The sequence below is a fragment of the Coptis chinensis genome, chromosome 1, assembly GCF_015680905.1.
Source record: "Coptis chinensis isolate HL-2020 chromosome 1, ASM1568090v1, whole genome shotgun sequence".
Classification (NCBI taxonomy): domain Eukaryota; kingdom Viridiplantae; phylum Streptophyta; class Magnoliopsida; order Ranunculales; family Ranunculaceae; genus Coptis; species Coptis chinensis.
Window position 1 is genome coordinate 9,772,433 of NC_141456.1, and position 12,507 is coordinate 9,784,939.

Consider the following 12,507-nt stretch of genomic DNA (forward strand, 5'->3'; position numbering starts at 1 on the left):
AATATCATCAAGCAATTCATGAAGTTAAAAAATTAACACATCTGTGCTAACATCATGGACGAAGAGTTGAAGATCAAGCACCTGGGAAATCGAACAGAGAATATAGTAATAGCAAAAGAGAACTCTTAACTTCGACTTTCTTCAAAGTCAACCAAGGAACTATGACAACCTAATTGGGGTTCCAAACAAATAACTGCCAAGTCCTCAAGATGCTTTCCCAAGTTGTTATATCCTCTTCTATTCGTTACCCTAGTCATTATCATCAGTTCCAATATATCCTACCCAACTTACTTCAGTTTCATTCGAAGTACTGCTCGTGAAGACATTGTATTGCCTTTTGCCCTTCAAACCCAGGTGTCACATATACAGAACCACCTTGGAGTTTTATTGCGACAGTTACATACAGAAAACACTGAACTTACGTCTGTCGTGAAGTTTGCTGATCAAGTACTTGGCATTGCCGTATCAGTTGACAAGCTTGCAGATAAACTGTGGCATTTATATGGTGATCTACCTACTAACCAAAATTACACAAGTAAGCTGGACGAAGAACTAGGTGAAAGTGAGGAAGGTGAAGTCGAAGAAGGATCAATGGGTGAGAGGGTCTTCGATTCTGAAGAGCTTCGCAATTATACTTAGAAAAATTTTCTGGGTGTTGAAGCACTGTACCCATCTATTGGATTGCCATGCATTGGTGTGGCGTCAAGTATAGACCACTACATGACTTACAAGACTAACGGGGTCTGCCCTGATGACTGGGTGGTGGCTGAGAAGCTCATAGTAGGTGGGTGCGATCCTTTACCAAGAAGGAGATGCTTCTCAAGGTCACCCCAACGTTATAGTAAGCCCCTTCCTATAAACTCCTCTCTTTGGATTACACCTGCAGGAACTAACATCTTGTGGACACATTACAAGTGCAAAGACTACTCTTGCCTAATTTCCAACCAAACAGTTCGAAGAAGAGGCTTTTTTCAAGTGTTCAGATTGCTTTAACCTTTCCAAACGAGGTTGGGAGGTACCATCGAATGTGACTGCCTCAGCGGAGTTCACCATCAATGAAGTCCTCAGCTTGAAACCAGGTGAAATACGCATTGGGTTGGATTTCAGTCCTACAACTGGCACTTTCGCAGCAATTATGAGGGAGAGAAATGTGACCATTGCTTCAGCTACACTGAATCTAGGTGCTCCCTTCAATGAGGTAATTGCTTTGAGAGGTCTCCTTCCTCTCTATGTCTCAGTTGGCTCAAGGTTGCCATTCTTTGACAATACACTGATATGGAGATACTCCAGTATGTTCTGTTTGATTGGGATCGCGTTATTCGGCCAAAAGGGATCCTTTGGATAGATCGTTTCTTTTGCAGCAAAGAAGACATGAAGTTGTACTTTGGCGAGTCTACAAAACTAGGATAAAGAAAACTAATGTGGAGATTGGTTCCAAAATCAGATGAGGGGGATGAACTGTTTTTTTTCCGCTGTTTTGGAGAAGCCCCTAAGAGCTTAAAGGTTACAGTTACTGAAGTATACAATATTTTGTTTTCGGGAAGAATGATACCCGCAATTCAAGAACTCTGCTATGTTCCATTCACCGTGCACATGTTAATCGTAGGTAATAAGGCAAAGTCATGTTCCATGTATCAAAATTGTATTAGCAATAATAACATTTGTAAATTCTCAACCTCGATCAGAAGTCAATCAAATTTTCACTCGAGGTGATGTTTACATCTCAATCATTACAGCTAATTTGCAACTCTACTCTAAGGGAATATACCAGTAAATCAAAAACAAAAATTACATTGAAAAATAGCTAAGGTTCTCAACTCTAGGACTCTGGAAGATTGTGGTTGCCCTTTCCACCCATGGGTTTCAGCACTTGTTGAAGGGCTACCGCAATATTCATATTCTTTTCTTTCTTGCTACTATATATGGTATCAATACCTAATTACTTATGCAGCACTTTCTCCACAATGCACCTAAAGAACTTCCTTCCAGTACCGAACTGATCTGTCCGTCCCACAGGAAATAAAAGTCGCCTCAGTTGGCGAGTGTTCTAACCACCTTGGCGCACCAATGTGGTTGGATGGGAACCTTGCCACTTTCTCCGAAGTTAGTGCATCCCAAATAACAATCTGCAACTCATTATATCAGCGACACCTAACTAATGGACTGACATAGTACAGTCAGTCAACAACAAAAGCAACTAGAAAGTGAACTAACCTCATTGTTTGGTTCGTCTATTGACAGCACAAATTCTTCTGTTTCATTAAAACAGCCTGCAAACAGATATTAATTCACCAATGACTCTTATGCTGAAAGCCACTAAGACCATTCTACTAGGAATTTCCTAGAACTGCTAAACACAAAAATACAAAGGATGCCCCATGCTTTGACTCGCTAAGAAGTAGTTATCACAAGCCATGTACAAACCTGGCAACGTAATTGTGTGTGTGTAGCTCCTAGATATTGCTTGACCAGTCTTCCACTACCAACTTCCCAGAGCTTCACTGTGGAATCCTTCCCAGATGACAAAATAAACCTAGTGGTTCAAGACAAGGAAACAGATCAAAGCTAGTGACAGCAGCTTAACAAAATGGATGAAATACAGTTACCAAAATTGGATGCTAAAGGTAGTAGTTGTGTTACTGAACCACTAAACCAGCTAAAGTAAGAGGATGATGTTTTGTATATGCACTCAGGGTCAGCAGCGGAGCTAGGATTTTTGTTGAATAGCAGCTTGCCACTATAGCATAGCTTAGTTGGCAAAGCCAGAACTTGTTTTAATCAAATAGATTTACTAATTCTTATCTTTGTATATTTTATAACAAAATTGTGAGTAAATGCCTATTTGTAGCCGGGTGATATCAGGTCTAAACATATCATATCTCATTAAATCATTAAAATCGGACGATTATCACTGACATATTACAATATACTAATTTCTCCCACTGACTGAATCATTTATTCAACTAAACTAAAAGAGCAAAAATCAACAAACCCTGAACAATGTGTTGCCAACAGATGGTATCTATTATTTCACAGGCAATTCGACCAAGGAGCAAAGTGAACCAAATAATGTTCACAAGAATGGTGGAAGTGCACTCACAGTTGTAATCACATAGCAAAGTCCAACAGACAAGTTTTCCAACAAATATTTTCCAGATCTCAACACTTCAGTAGTAATTTGTCAGTTCTTTTTCCAGCTCAGGAATTCTATGTGCACCAGTTTAATTATTTTTGCCAATCATTATTGATTGTGCGTTTTAACTATCGGCTATCAGTACCGTTAAGCATACTCTTCAAAGGGGACTTGTGAACAGCATATGCCAGTATACATATATATCGTGCTAGAGAGAGCAGATCATTTTCTGTTTCCTACCTTTCCATTACAGTTGTGATTTATGTCAACAGGCATCTAAGCAAAGTCAAGGTGCAGTTCATAGACTCTAGGGCAATTAAGGGCAAATAACATGTCTTTCAAGTCTCAACCAAGTGAAAAGTTGATAATACCTTTGGTCTTTGGTAAAACTTGCACTGGTAGCCTCAGCTGAACCATGTGCCCCAACAATGGCAAGCTTTTACTGAGCAGTTACTCCATCCCATACTCGAATAGCACCATCTTTAGATGCTGTTACGTACATGCCACCTGTAGATGAATACCTTACCTGTATTCCATATACATGCCAGTTAACTGACTTGATTGGAGCAATGAACCTTGATGCAGTTCCACTTATGCTGACTCTTAAGTCTTAAGTACAAAATTTATGAGATGACGTACCTGATTGATTGCACCATTTACTCCTATCTCTGGGTCATTTGCTGTTAGGTAACATTGGAAAGTATTTATATCGTACAAATGTGCTATATGATGATCCGTTCCTGTAAATGTGGAACATCAACATCAGTAATCATGATATATTTAAAATAGGTATCATGCGTATGTTTTGTGATGGAACTTAGTTACATATTGGATGCATATTATACAGAGAAATGTATAACTTGGGATTCAAACTCATATGTAATTTACTCGCATAACTCCGTCCATGGACAATGAGCAAACATCAATGTGCATCAAAGTTACAGAACAGAACTATGCTCCTTCTTAACTTATACATGTAGAGTCAAATTACTATAGATAATATAACGGGTTATTTAGCTTTTGGCCCCACTTTATATATGGATATTAGCGTTTGACTCTCCTAAGTTGCTAAATTTGTTTTTGGCCCCAGTTCTATTAGTTGAATCAGTCGACTTTAACTCCACCACATGTATTCTTCAAAATGGCAACTTTACCCTTCTTGTGACTTGCACGTGAAATTGTAACAAAATATTCTATTATTTCATTTCGATTCGAAATTCCATTACATTTCGATTTCGAAATTCTATTATTTCTATGGTTACTATTCATCTTCTTCTTGTCTACTACTGTGTCAAGTCTACTACCCATCCGAAATGGATAACATCAACTGGGTTGATTACTAGTCTACTACTGTGAAGTCCACCACCGCCTGGGTTGATTACTAGTAATAGGCAACACCTATAAGTGGGTGGTTTTGTGTTGGGTTCAGTTTTATCACTTAAGATTTTGGGTTATAGCAACATGCTAAGCAAATAATACGCAATGAAAAAAGAATAATATGTAAAATTTAGTTGGTTTCTTACTTGTAGAGTTTAACTTGCATTGTAGAATTTAGTTGGTTTCTTACTTGTAGAGTTTAACTTGCATTGTAGGTTGCATCTACATCTACTAGTAAGTAGATAACTGTAGAATTTTACTCAATTGTTTTAAACCTTGCATGAGTGACGACAGGGTCTTGCATTGTTAACACTATCAGCTATTCTTCCCAAACAAAGATCACCTGGCTGTCTGGACAGTGGCAGCAACAGCAGCAGCACCTCCTGTGCATCCCCTTATTCTTTCCAAGTCTTCTTTTTCTTTTCATCTTTGTATCTAGTAGCAATTGCACAGTCAGGGCATAAACCATGTGTACATGCTTTTGGAGCTGATCAATTTGACGGACGTCACTTAGTTGAGAGCAAGTCCAAGAGCTCATTTTTCAACTGGTGACGTGGTATTTTGGTTTATGTGGTGGTACAGCCGTTACAATCTTTGTCTTGAACTACATCCAGGATAACTTGAATTGGGGTCTCGGATTTGGGATTCCATGTATTGCAATGGCACTGGCACTTGTAACATAAACTACTGTGTGCATAGTTCAAGAGTGTTGATCATTTTGTGTCAAGTATTCATTTTGGTGAGGTTGTAATTCTAAGCTGTTGAGAAATGTATAGCCTGTATTACTTGGAGGATGAAGATGAATAGTGATCAATTAAGGGAGAGCAGGAGTGGTTAGATTGGGTTATAAGGACGGTCCTTAGATTAAATTGTATTCGTTCGATTGTTATGATCTGGACCGTTTTGATTAAGACACGTGTCTGTTACTATACACTTCAGTTAGTGGACCATTTTCATAATAGCATATTGGTAAATATTGTTAAAGGGTATTTGAGCCATTACGAAAATATGAGAAAATCAACTCACAGTGGAGTTAAAGTTGACTGATTCAACTAACAGAACTGGGACCAAAAACGAATTTAGCAACTTAGAAGAGCCAAACGCTAATATCCATATATAAAGTGGGGCCAAAAGCTAAATAACCCATTATATAACACCACAGAGTAGATAAATAAATCAACAAAACTACGCCAAATATGATAGCTACCTGCTAAAAGATATTCCCCTGAAGGATGGAAAGATACAGAACGAACATTGTGAGTATCCTGTACCATTTCAAAAACATGTTCCGCATAAAGTAAGCCATCTTCCACTCCCAAGTTTGAGTATAAATCTAAATTCAGAAAAGTACGATATGGGGAACCTGAATAACTCGGAAAGCTTTCTTCGCCACTGCTTTTGAAAAATCGAAGAACCTGAGTATTTCATTTCCACACATCAGACATTATATACAATTTGCAGTATGTTGGAGACTGTTAAGGAACATACGAACCAGAATTCAAAAGGATGTAGGAGCAAAAATATATTTTCGTTTGGGAAATAAAATCTTCAAAGAAGTTTAATAACTTTTTTACTTTTTTTTTATCTACAGATGTTAAAAGCTTACTATAGCTGGACTATGTATAAACTATAAAGGCACTCAGTCAGTTTATTCATTCCTTCTTCCCATGTTAACTTGTTAAGGATTCTACATGGCCCCTAATTCTTTCAGTTATCTTCCATGTAAAGTCTCTTAGAATTCTGTTAATATGACCAGAAAATAATCATGAAAAGGTACACGCGAATACACAATTTCTCAAAACAATGCAAAAACTTACAAAGGTAATAGGTAAGATTTGAAAACTAAGAGAGACATACTTTATAGTGTGATCTTTGGCCCCAGATATCAGTACAGGAGATTGAGGGTGGAAATCCAAATCATTTACTGGCTGCAGATGTAAAATAATAATAAGAATGATATGATTAATGATAAAAGAAAAACAAAGCTCTAGAACAGAAAAACACATGCTTACGACATATCAAAAAAATAGTAATAAGAAGAATTGTTATCATCTGTAGTATGAAAAGAAAATATTATTGTATATATTAAAGTGAAACCTATATATTTCTATCTATACTGTAGAAAATTTTACTTGTGTGAACTAAGTATGTGATTCTTCCACCGCAGGGATCAGCATAAACTTATGTAAGCAAAAATGCTGACTATTTATGTTTTTTAGGAGAAAACAAAATAGACAGCAGTTAATATAAAGAGTCTAAACACAGGACTGCAACAAATCAGGTAACCAGATTAGTACCTAGTACCTACAATAATCTTGTATGATGTTTGTTGCTTTGTTCGTAACTATCTATATCATGATGTAAAGGAAGGACATTTACCTGCAAATGGTCATAAAATGTGCGTATGACAGGTCTTATGGGTCCTTCCCTTGTATCTGGCAGCATCATTTGCTTGATTTTTGAGACCTACAAAATACAAACTTTGATGAGATGCAAATTGCATGCCACAGTTATGTGCACTCAAAAAGTACACTTACCAACCTCAAAGAGCTTAATCGATGTGTCTGCACTTCCAGTTGCAACATACCTCCCATCAGGACTGAATCTTGCACACCTCGCAACATTCTGCACAACTTAACAGCATAAGCCATGGGTACTATAAAAAAAAATAACATCTAGTTAAATACATGAGCATTATTATATGTAGGATGAAGCACATCCAACAACATGAAGAGCGTCCTAGAAGGTGTCTATGATCATGATAACTGCCAACTATGGGTCTATGATCATGACTATTAGGTAGCATCAAAGGCCATTTGTAAAAGCTATGAACAAATATTTATGATGTTTGACATAAAACATGGAAGGTGTTTTGAACATAAACAAGTAGTGGAAATGATCCCCAACCAAGAACGAAGTAGAATGTAATAAGACATGCCACGTGGTAATTCAATCATATTTTGGTCCCATTCATTTCGCCCAACATATCTTTTCTCTTTTTTATTTGCCTAAATGCAAATGTTTAGGACTATTATTTACTAGAACTCTCAATTTTTTAGATGAATTAGAACTAAATTCTGAGTTTAGAAAACTAATTGATTTTTCACAAATGAGATAAACTAGAACAGGACAAACGGAATTTCTTTTTCCCAAATAATCACTAGATTAAAAGATGAATATTTTCAGATTATGGTCTATGGATGGGATTCATCTCTCCTATGTAGCATGCTCAAAATTGGCACCTCTGGTACTCAGCTTGACACACGATCATATACAACTTATTTAAAAGACGTATACCTTATGTTCTGAGACATGCCTCGTCTCATGCTTTGAGAAAGTCTTTGAGGAGCCTTTCATATCCTGCACAACACTGGTTTTAATAAATGTGATATTATTAAAAAATTCCTTGTAATTCTTTCCAGAAACACATAATTAGCATCCACAAAACAGAATATGAAGACGATATAATTACCTGAAATCGACTGCAGTGGCTTTTGGAGGTGGGACTGATCCATATCCAGCAGGTATGACCATGCCAGAATCAAGCATTGTCGCGGGGGACAAACCCCTCGAAGCCTCGTCCCTCTCCACTGCAAGACCCTATTAAAAAACAATATAAAAATCCAATAAAAAATGATTAATTATTACAATGGCAAACCTTGGCAACAAGCTCAAGAAGCTTATTAGTAGGAGCTTCAAAGTTCAAGGGTGTCATTGTTGCAGTCGCTACCGCAGTTGCAGCCTGTTAAATCAATCGAACTCACATTATTATTATTATTTGACACTAAAAAAAACACATTGTTATAAACAAACTTGCCTGACTCAGATTGTTATCACGAAGATGTGCAACTATTAAACTGTTAACTTGACGAAGCAACTTCCCATCTTGCAGAATCTTTTCTAAGCTTGTTTCCATTTCTTCAAAATCAAATTTCATGCAAATTCTATAATTCCATATTTTAGTTTCGATATTCCCCGAAAGACTGTTCGAATTCCGACCAAGTTTCCGTTTTCGAAAATTTCCACAAAACGAAATCTTAGATTCTCAGAGTCGGAATGTTCGAAACTTTTTATCCGCTTTTTTTTTCCGTTTCGATGTTGTCGACATTTATTCGGAATTCCGGCTCGTCATATTTCGTTCCGAAACTATCGAAATTTCTTTGAAAGCGTTCGAAATATTTTTTGGGCCGTCTTTGGGGAGTATATCAGATAAATAGTAGGGTTAGTTACTCGAGTTTAGCGGTGCTGCTACATTGACACAGAAAATTGATATATTTATCCAACATAGTGATATGGCAGATGATACATATCTTATATTATCGTGTTAAAGTTGTCATATCATTTTATATTTAGCATAAAAATTATATTTACATAACCCGTCATATGTCTATCAATTTCATATTTGCATATATATGACGAACGATTTTGCATATGTAAATCCATATTTCCATAACCACGTTACACTGGATTTAGAACTCAAATGTCAAAAAACGCCTATAAAAATGAATGTGTCAATAGTTTTACAAAATGTGTCTATATAACATCAAAATGAACAATCAATGGAGCGGCACCACCAAGGCTAGCCGTTAGTTAGAAAGAAGGGCTTGAAATTTTCTATTTAAAGTAGTAGAATTTAAGGGTTCCCAATTTAAACCGATCTTCCCCAATTAAAATATCTTCTTTCTTTTGTTTATCCCGAATTTCCAACACAAAATACTATAGCCTTAACTTTTGGGCATCAATAAATCTTCCACATATTTCATGGTGGAACTACAACTGTTACATAATAATAATCAACACTTCGTGAGTTGAGTTACTAACGTAATTGAGTTAAAGATATTTCTTACATAATTACGAGGTTACAACACACTTAATGATACAAGACACCGATGATACAAGATTGTTTTTGGGGGGGCTAAAAGAATCCTACATTTCAGATGGTGGAGAGTTGTTCTAGGACTATAAGAAGGTAAACATGAAGGAAAAATCAAATGTACCATTTTTTTCCCATCTTCTAGATGCTATCTGATTGAAGAATTGTAATCATTCATTTCAACAAATATAATTTAAGGCCTTCATTCAAGGACAAGATGCAACCACCTATAGTAGTCCTTGGAAATTAGAGCCCGGGAGATTAGTTAGGCAACATAAAAGACATAAAGTTTGAAACCGGAAAACTCTGATTAATAAAAAAAAAAAAAGATAAACACCCTATTGTCTGTGTCCTTGCTTTGGATTTTCTTGAGTAGGATTTAGTCCTTTTTTCAGTTTCCAACATTCCTTGGGATGATCCCCAAATGGGATAATCTAAATGATTAGTGATATAAATATGCCTTATAATAACCCATAATCCAAAATACCTTCACAACTCATCAATTGTATCGATATGTAACTCCAACCAATTTGAAATCCATTTGACAAACCATTTGACAAGAATCCATTTGAGGAAAAGGTCTCATATAGTCATATAGATGGTGAATTGAATGTCCTTAAGAATTACTAATTTTCTGACTAATCTAGTGATAAAAAGATATTGGGGTTTTTTAATCACCTTGGCGTATATTTTTGATGATTCATCAATTTGATTGCATTGAACAAGTTTAAGTGGTTTGTTGGAAAAGTGAATTGATTAGTAGTCTTGATAGAATGTTGAAGAAGATTTTGAACTTGGACATGAGAAGTCTTCTTGATTCACTTTCTTCTTCTTCAATCTTTCTTTCTTTCCCCGACCATTTTGATGAAAAAGGGGGCTTTAAAATAAAATAGAAAATTAATCGGTTCGGAATTAATTTGGAAAGCAAAGGAGTTAAACTTAAGAAAGCAAGGAGTTTATATTGGTTGGGCCGTTAAATATGGAGGTTATGTGATATAGATATGGAAGGGACACTCATCCGATTAAAACCAAGGGGTTAAGGAGCCCCATTTCTTGATTTATATTGATTTAGCCAAAATTTATCCATTTGGGGGCTGATACATGTCTTATATCATCGGACTTGTATCATTTTGATACATGTCATGTGTCATTGTGTAAGAAGGTGATACATGTCATATATCATGTTAATATATAATTTGTATCATCCGCCACGTCACTATGTCGGATGAATGTGTCAATTTTCTGTGTTAGTGTAGAATTATTGTTAGTTACTCTCCCCTCCCAATTTTCGTCCCGGGCAAGAAAACATCTTGAACAATAAATTTTAATAGCCAACTATAAAGTTGCGTTTTCTAAACAAGTCATGCCATAAATGTTTGTTTTTTGGGGTAACAAAAAAAAAAAACAACTATTATTTTTACCATTTCAGATGCTAAAACCTTGTAAGCTGACATACCTATTCGCAGGGTTAGTAGTCCTTGGAAAGTTGATTAGGAAACCTGATTAGGAGTTTGTAGCTGGAAAGTTGATTAGGAAACCTGTATATCTGAGATTGTCTGTGTCCTTGCTTTGGATTTTCTTGAATAGGAGTGGTCCTTGCCTCCTTGGGCATGATCCTAAATGATGTATGATTGCACATTCTTCACTAAAAACCATTCCAAAATACTTGGATACTCAGAACTCAGAAGCTATGAGTCACGAGAGCAATAACTTTAAAGTACATATAGATGGTGAACTGAATGTCCTTACTAATTACTAATTTACTACTAGGTCTAGTTTTTTACTTCCTTTCTATTACTGTTTTCATCGATAACAAGATTCATACAGTTTTAATGATTCAAATAATCTTAGTAGTTATAATCAATCACTTCTACTGATATTCCTTATCAGTGGGATGGATGTCCTATTCCCCTATATCTAAATAGAGTTCAAATTGGTTTCCTGACCTTATCAAAATATCAAGGCAATATGTTTTTTTATTGGACTTGCGCACTTGGTTTTCCAATTTGAGCACACAACTAAGAAAACAACTTCCTTTCTCAACCTCTCTAAACAATTTACAGTTAATGGTTTTCCAAAACTATGGGGCTCTTGGCCTGATAAAATTGACTAAAACCCAACACAAAATATCAGGATGATAAATATAATTCAACAACGAGAAATATTCGAAAATTGACTAAAGAATAGGGTGCCCTCTGTAGCGATAAATATTCAATGTCAGTCACATTCGAAAACAGCTCCGATAGAGGTTTTTGCCTGCCTAAAGCATTCAAGATATACGAATTCCGACAACTAATAATTCTGATATACATCGTACTGTTGTTTACATTCGTTAGATTAAGAGGGTCTTTATCAACTAGCAAAATGCGTGTATCAGTGTATGCAGAGAGTATTACATATATCTGTAATACAACAGTTATATGGGTATGCATGTTTTGGCCGTTCAATTTTCATATAAAACAAATTAAAAACTTAAGCATTAAGAATTAAAATTATAATTTTATACCACATTTCTAATGTTATACCATTTCAGAACCAGTTTAGGCTGTTCCACATCCATAAATGTGGTAAGAAATTTATTATATATACAGAACAATATAGCAGTGAACAAATTCTGTTGAAAGTATATCAACTGTTGTCTTGCCTGAAATGTGAATTAAAAGCCTCGAGTGGCCTCTAGTCCTCTACAATCAATTTACGAAAAGAAATGAACGCTCCACCAATCTTAAGGTGACCCACTTCCATGTGGCAAAACAGTACAATTGGGCCTAGAACTGTAAATGGGAGCCCGCATACATGTCCACCACGAACCAATCAATCACCTTCACTCCACATCATTACCATTTACCAAAAGTAGGGTCCGGGGTTTCACATCAATACCTGTTTAATTCCTTTTAATCAGAGTTCCATTGCTATGAAAACTTGACACCTTATATAGGCTTAGAATATTGGCCAAAGTCCAAATATGGACCCGACCTGAGCCGTATTTTGGGGTCATCTCAATCTGTACTTAAACTAATAATCATGAGTTTAGTTTACCATATATAGTTGCACTAGGCTCCAAACACAGCAACAGGGGACCCCCCCCCCTTCTTCTATAGCCCATGATATCGACATCCACTCG

At 36.2% G+C, this 12,507-nt stretch overlaps 2 pseudogenes across 2 annotated transcripts; one reads left to right on the forward strand and one right to left on the reverse strand.

The window, feature by feature from the left end:
- Window positions 1-419: 419 nt before the first annotated feature.
- On the forward strand, window positions 420-1,922 carry LOC147521982 (putative methyltransferase At1g29790 pseudogene; annotated as a pseudogene). Its single transcript, XR_015211558.1, has one exon. The product of XR_015211558.1 is annotated as a putative methyltransferase At1g29790 pseudogene (transcript).
- LOC147521983 (cleavage stimulation factor subunit 50-like) lies at window positions 1,624-8,713 on the reverse strand (annotated as a pseudogene). The gene is made up of 14 exons (XR_015211567.1): window positions 8,328-8,713; window positions 8,169-8,252; window positions 7,983-8,110; window positions 7,808-7,880; window positions 7,052-7,135; window positions 6,890-6,976; window positions 6,368-6,438; window positions 5,874-5,925; window positions 5,718-5,775; window positions 3,773-3,873; window positions 3,505-3,659; window positions 2,421-2,533; window positions 2,215-2,270; window positions 1,624-2,126 (listed from the first exon to the last, which is right to left on the reverse strand). The product of XR_015211567.1 is annotated as a cleavage stimulation factor subunit 50-like (transcript).
- Between the last annotated feature and the right edge of the window lie 3,794 nt (window positions 8,714-12,507).